The following is a 6,557-nucleotide window of genomic DNA, read 5'->3' on the forward strand; positions in this document are numbered from 1 at the left end:
TTCAGTTAATTGGCACATCATAAGTAGAACAGCCTTGAGATATACAATCATCCTACCACATTTGCTTTGCACTCTCCACCCCACGACATTTGGAACAAAAATATGAAACTCATAATATGACTCTTAGCACCAATATAGAAGACAGAAAATACAAACATAACTGTTCCTATTTTTCAGGATTGTAGACAAAATCAATATCAATCTGACTAGTTTCTGGAACAATGAAGAGTACAAACCTGATACTGATGGCTGCAACTATACTTTTGTTTTGTTGTGTTTTTTGTTTCTGTCTTTCTCATTTATTAAAACTTTAGCAGTACAAATTATCCAAGTTACAGATTATCAAAAGATCAACTCAATGAAGTCTACAACTACACAACTCTCCTCCCATTGATACAGACGTACATTCCCAGGAGAACATCCTCAGTTCATGTTCCTTTCTTTCCACTGTTCTTCATTTTTCACCCTGAATAAGTAAGATTCTGCATTGTAACAAATAGGGCAAAGAACTACCTAAGAGTAAGATCATGCCTTTTTTTTTTTTAAGCAAACACAATAGTGATTAGTCTATTATACTGCTTACCCTTTTAAACAACCTCATTGATCAGACAGTAGAGAATTTAAAAATATAGAAAATCTGATCATTGTGACTGCAACTTCCTAGAAAGCAGGAAGGATAGTTCTGTCACCACTTTATGTATCTGCTGAAATCTAGGCACATCCTTATTGTTTAATAAATTACTTGTTGAATGAGTACATAAATGAATGAACTAAATTGCCAATGGTCAGCATTGAAAATTCATCCAGCTATGGGATAAGGCATGAGGGTCCTTTGATAGACAAGATCCCAATTTTAAAAGAAGTTGCAATAAACTAGAGTAAGCACTAACCCCCAAATATTGTCAAGCTCACTTCTGAATACAGATCTTTAAAAATTCTCATTTTAGCTTATTCCAAGGTTTCAAAAATCACCTATATTCTATTGACTCCCAAATCTATACTTCTAGGTCTCTAAACTTCCATATATCTTAGAGATATGCCAGCTGTATGTTGATCATCTCCACAATCATCTCAAACTTAACTTGTCCAAACTCAATTTTTACTTTTCCCTGCCAAAACTGCCTCTTTTTCTGGTATTCCCTTCTCACTCAGTCAACAAAAGCAGAAGTCTGAACTCCACCCTCTCCTTTATCCCTCAAAGCTAATCAATCTTCAGATATGACTACCTTGACCCCTAAATATTTATCTACTATCTCCCTTCCTCTCTATTCTGATCACCTCTGCCCTAGTTCAGGCCTTCATCATTTCTCACCCAGCTGACTACAACAACCTGATAAAGCTACTATCCCTGCATCCTCAGACCAACTCTCTATAACCTTGTCTGAGTGGCCTATCTTAAACAAAAACCTGACCAGCTAAGGAAACTGGCCACAGGAAAAGTCCACACTTCTAAACAGAACAATTAAGATCCACCATAATCTTGTCCCTGCCTCTCTCTTCTGCTTCCTCTTTTGCCGCTTCTTGCTTTGCCCCAGTAATACCAAAGTTCTTTTAGCTTTTTACCCTATGCCCTTATTCATGCTGTCTCTTCTGCCTGGTATGCTCTCCTCACCCGCTCCTTTTCACATTATTAATATCAACCTATCTATTTATTTAGGTGGCTGGCCAGGATTTGAACCCTTGACATTGGTGTTATCAACACTGAGCTCTAACCAACTGAGCTAATCAGCGAGACCTATTCATCTTTTTAGATTCAGGTCAGTATGAATCCTCCAAGAGAATCCCCATCCCAACTGGTTAGTTGTTCTTCTGTGCTCTCAATACCTTATTCTTAGCTGATTCTTGAATGTACCTCATAATTTCTTTTTTAAAACTTATTGTTTTATGATTATCCATTCACTGAATCTTCCCCACCATGCACTTGTTGAGGAAAAGGATTATATTTTATTAATCCCGTATTCCAAATACCCAGCCTAGTGTCTGGTACATATTAGGAAGTCAAAATACTTTTGTAGGGGCTGGCCTGTTAGCTCAGTTGGTTAGAGTGTGGTGTTATAATGCCAAGGTCAAGAGTTTGGATCCCTGCACCTGCCAGCCGCCAAAAAAAAAAAAAAAAAGTTTGTAAAGCAAATATTCTAAGTCTGTAAACCAGAACTCCTCCCACCCCACCCCCATAGAAATCCAGTTATAAATAAATAATCTAGTTTAAAGTATGACAGGTTCCATAATTTCATTAGTATCATACTTTAAGGTACATCATGGGTTAAATAGGCCTTTCTATTCAGAGAACCTAACCACTGTTTAAAATGTTATTTCTACGTGAAAATGCCTTCCCGATTTGAAATTATGTATTTACAGCTAGATGCAGGGTATCTGTAAATCAGGAGCAGCCTATAATATTAAATGCTGTGATTAATTTCACTGAACCTTAAACTGGTCTAGCAGTATCTGTAATTCAACACCTAAGTTAATCAAACTTTGGTATTCACAGTTAACAATGCTTGCCAACCCAGCGTTGTCAACAGTTAACAATACACTTCTTTGTCTGCCTTTTAGGAGTGGTTACAGGCCTGAACAGCAGAGATAAGGTTTTCTTTTCTCTAACAAGAACCAATAAAAATCAACCACTATAAAAAGCTTATTGCAAAACAAATACATGTATCTAGGCTATTTATCTAACTAACTTCAAGGTCACTAAGAGAGTATAATCAAGATATATCCTACACTGACATCAATGGCAGCAATAATGCTACAAAGGAATTCAGATTCTATCCTGTTCATTAACAAATGCAATCCATCCTCAGAGGAGTGACACTGGTAGAAAGTTGTTGTTTTTATCTTTTATGACATTCGATCAAATAATTCAGTCTTATTATCATGAGAAATTAAGAATGTCAGAGACAGAAATTACCAAACTGAGCCCTCTTGTTCATAGAAAGGTGAAAGACATAGAATCTCAACAAAGTTCATTCTCCAAGGACAGTAGCAGACCCAGATTAGAACCCAATCTCTCAAGAGATGTACTCCAGGCCAAAGTTGTGAGAGCAAAAGCACACTGGGAAAACAAACAGTACTTAATTAATTTATGACTTTCACCTCTAGAAGACTTTACCCAGATGTGTGCTTAGTTGAGAATATGTTCCCACAAAATGACCATCATATGTGATTTCCTGGTAAAATGAATCACCAGTCCTTGCATGCAAGATCCCTTCATTCTCAGTAAGAAATTTCTATGGTTTGAATGTGTCCTCCATAGTTCATGTGCTAGAAACTTAATCCCCAGTGGAATAGTGTTGAGAGGTGGAACCTTTAAGAGGTGATCAGGTCATGAGGACTCTAACTCCGTGAATAAATTACTGCCATTACTGTAGGAGTGGGTTCATAATTGCAAGAGTAGATTTGTTACAAAAGTGAATTCAGCCCTTTCTGGCTCTCTTGCTTGCTCTCACCTTCTCTTGCCCTTTTGCCTTCTCTCATGGGATGACAAAGCACAAAGGCCCTCACCAGATGCCAGCACCATGCTCTTGGACTTCCCACCCTCCAGAACCATGAACCAAATAAATTTCTGTTCAGTATGAATTACCCAGACTGTGGTATTCTGTCATAGCAACACAAAACAGACTTAAGACAGGGATCTATGTTGCTAGTCAAATAGAACGCCTGTGATAGTAATTACCTAGATATATACATTTATCAAAACTCACCAATTTGTAATTAAAATGGGTGTATCTTACTGTATATAAATTCTACCACAATAAAATTAATTTAACAAAATAGTATGCTTGAATTGATTCTTCAGTTTTAACCACAGCCCTCAAACTATTAGGGCTCCTGTCTGTAGCCTTTGGTTTCTAGCCAGTTCCTGCCATTGCTGTCAATGTAGAATATATCTTGATTATACCCTCTTAGTGATCTAGAAGTTAGTTTGGTAAATAGCCTTCTAAATACATGTGTTTGTCAGTACAGGCTACTAAAACTTTAAGCTAAAGTCAGGGATAATCAAGAGAGCCCTGTCCCTGAGCTAAACATTAAGAGGCTTTATATGTCACTGTGAGTCAAACCATGTCCCCTTTAAAGCTGGTCCTCTTAGAAGTGTGAGTCTCAGTGTGTATCTTCTGCCTATGAACAGATGGTGGAGCATTATGCTCAACTCAAACTGATGCTCTAACTCAAATTGTCGAAAGCTCCAGTTACTGGGCTATATGTGTAGATGATGGAAAAACTGTCATGCCAAAAAAAAAATCACAGCCCATGTCTAGAAAACAACTCAGTAATACCTTTTTACATATGTAAGATATGTGTCACAGTATCTAGAGTACAGTAAGAAATATCTAATCTTCAAAAGTCGTTATGTAGACGCACCAGGACAGGAGTCCTGCACATGGATGACATCAATACCACTACAGGCCTCCAGACTGCAAACATGAACGGCTAAGCCAAAGACTCAGCTCTAAGGAACTAGTTAGGAACCAAAGGTCTCCAATAGGAACCCTAGTGTGATTCTTCAGCATGACAAGATTTGTAAGTTTCCAAAATTAAATTGTAGGTTATAAGATATCCAAGCCATACTTCGCTTTATAATTGTTAGCTGTGCATTTTTAAAGCAATTAGAATAATTAAGTCATATTAAAATAATACTCAACATTATACAATGTTGACTATACCATTTGTCCTGATTTGAGCATCATATATTGCACCCAGTTATTGATTGATATTCAATGTTGTATCCCACAGATATGTACAATCAATTATGTTTCAATCCAAAAAAATTTTTAAAAGAGAAAAAAGAAAATAAATACTACTTTCTGTCATAACTCTCATTAAGTAGAATAAATAAAATGAAAAATAATAAACAGAAAGTCATTTGACCAGCATGGAATTGTTACCTCCAAAGCCTCTCTTAGTAATATCCCATTCAAGAAGGAAGAATGAAAAGTAAGTTATTTTAAGTACTTAGCAATTTTGACCTCATTTAATCGAGTTTTTTTTAAACTTTCATATTTTTAAATATGAAGACCTGGCAAAATTATTTGCAATATTTAAATATAATCATGATGAAACATACCCTACTTTTTTTTCTTTTTCTTTTTTTAACACCAAGAGGCATGTTTCACCTATTTATACTGTTTCTACTTTGTAAAGCAGAAGGGACTAGGAAAAATATTAGGCTAAAGAAATTCTGGGAAAGAAAGAGGTTAAAAGAAAGGGCATCTTTGGATTGTTGATGGGATCAAGAAAGAACATATAGAATATTCTACAGAAGGGAAATTACGAGGAATTCAGGAACTCTTGAGCTAAGACTGGGGTCAGCAACCATATGAATTACCTATTATTATCTCCATTTTACAGATGAGTAAACTGCGTCTTAAGGATCAAGATTAGCTATCTTAGAAAAAAATTTTTTTTAAGTGTAGGACTCAAAGCTTCCATATCATAAGAACTAATTAAGGCTAAAACTTAAAGAATATTAAAACGCCTGTATGCTGGCATGATGGTTACAGTAAGATTAAGAGTTTCTTTGAGGTACAACACATTCGCTTTTTCAGGCCCTGTTTAGTAGAGACAAAATTAAAGACTTGATGTATCTCCTTGTCAGACAAGGTATGAAGAAAAGCTGTGTTGCACACAGAGATTTCTAGACAACTCTCCAACTACTGAGTTCTTACTTTAATCAAACTTCACAAAGATTAACAGCACAGCATTTTTTTTCCAGCTGGATGAAAATAGAGGGAAGTCTTTAACTTTCACATATTGGACTTACATACTGTGATGTCTTTAAATGCTCTCTTTAGCTAATCTCATGCTTCTTCTACATAGTATCCTTTCACTGCTTGTTAGCTAGCTGTTACAACTCAGCAGAATTACTAAACTTGCAAAACTTATTTAAATTTTTCTTTGCATTTTTGCCTCTGCTTTACACAAATGTGTGAAATATAGAAATAAGAAAGTACTAATACTAGTGATAAACACAGGCCTCAGACTACATAACAAAACGTAAATCTCTACATATGTTCAAAGCAATAAATTCTGGATCTCAATTGAATGTACCCTCTGAACTTAAGTAGATTAAACCTGTGGTTCAATAGCAGAGAGGAGAAGAAGAGGGGAGGAAAAGGAGGGAGGGATAATTACAAAACACATACCACATTTTGGAAATAAATCATTGAAGAATGTTTCTAAAAGGGAAGGAATAATTGATATATTATATTTTTTAGCTCTTTAGAACCAGAACTGCCCCCTAAACCCTATCACCCATGCAACTTTTATACATGAAAAAGTTAGATATGAAAGGGAACTTTTTGCATTTTTTAAATTATATTTCTACTAAATAAAAAGGACAATAACAGGATCCAAATATCATTTAAAAGCCTCTTAGACTCTACAATAGGCAGCTTCTGACATGGTTTCCAATCTTCCCCACTTCCCGGTATACTGTTGTGTAAACTCCTCTCCTTGAGTGTGAACTGCACCTAGTGGCTTGCTTCTAATGAACTGAGGAGAGCAAAAGTAATGGGATGTCACTTCCATAATTAGGTTATGAAAGAATGATTTCCACC

The sequence above is a fragment of the Galeopterus variegatus genome, unplaced genomic scaffold (genome assembly GCF_000696425.1).
Source record: "Galeopterus variegatus unplaced genomic scaffold, G_variegatus-3.0.2 Scaffold699, whole genome shotgun sequence".
Classification (NCBI taxonomy): Eukaryota; Metazoa; Chordata; class Mammalia; order Dermoptera; family Cynocephalidae; genus Galeopterus; species Galeopterus variegatus.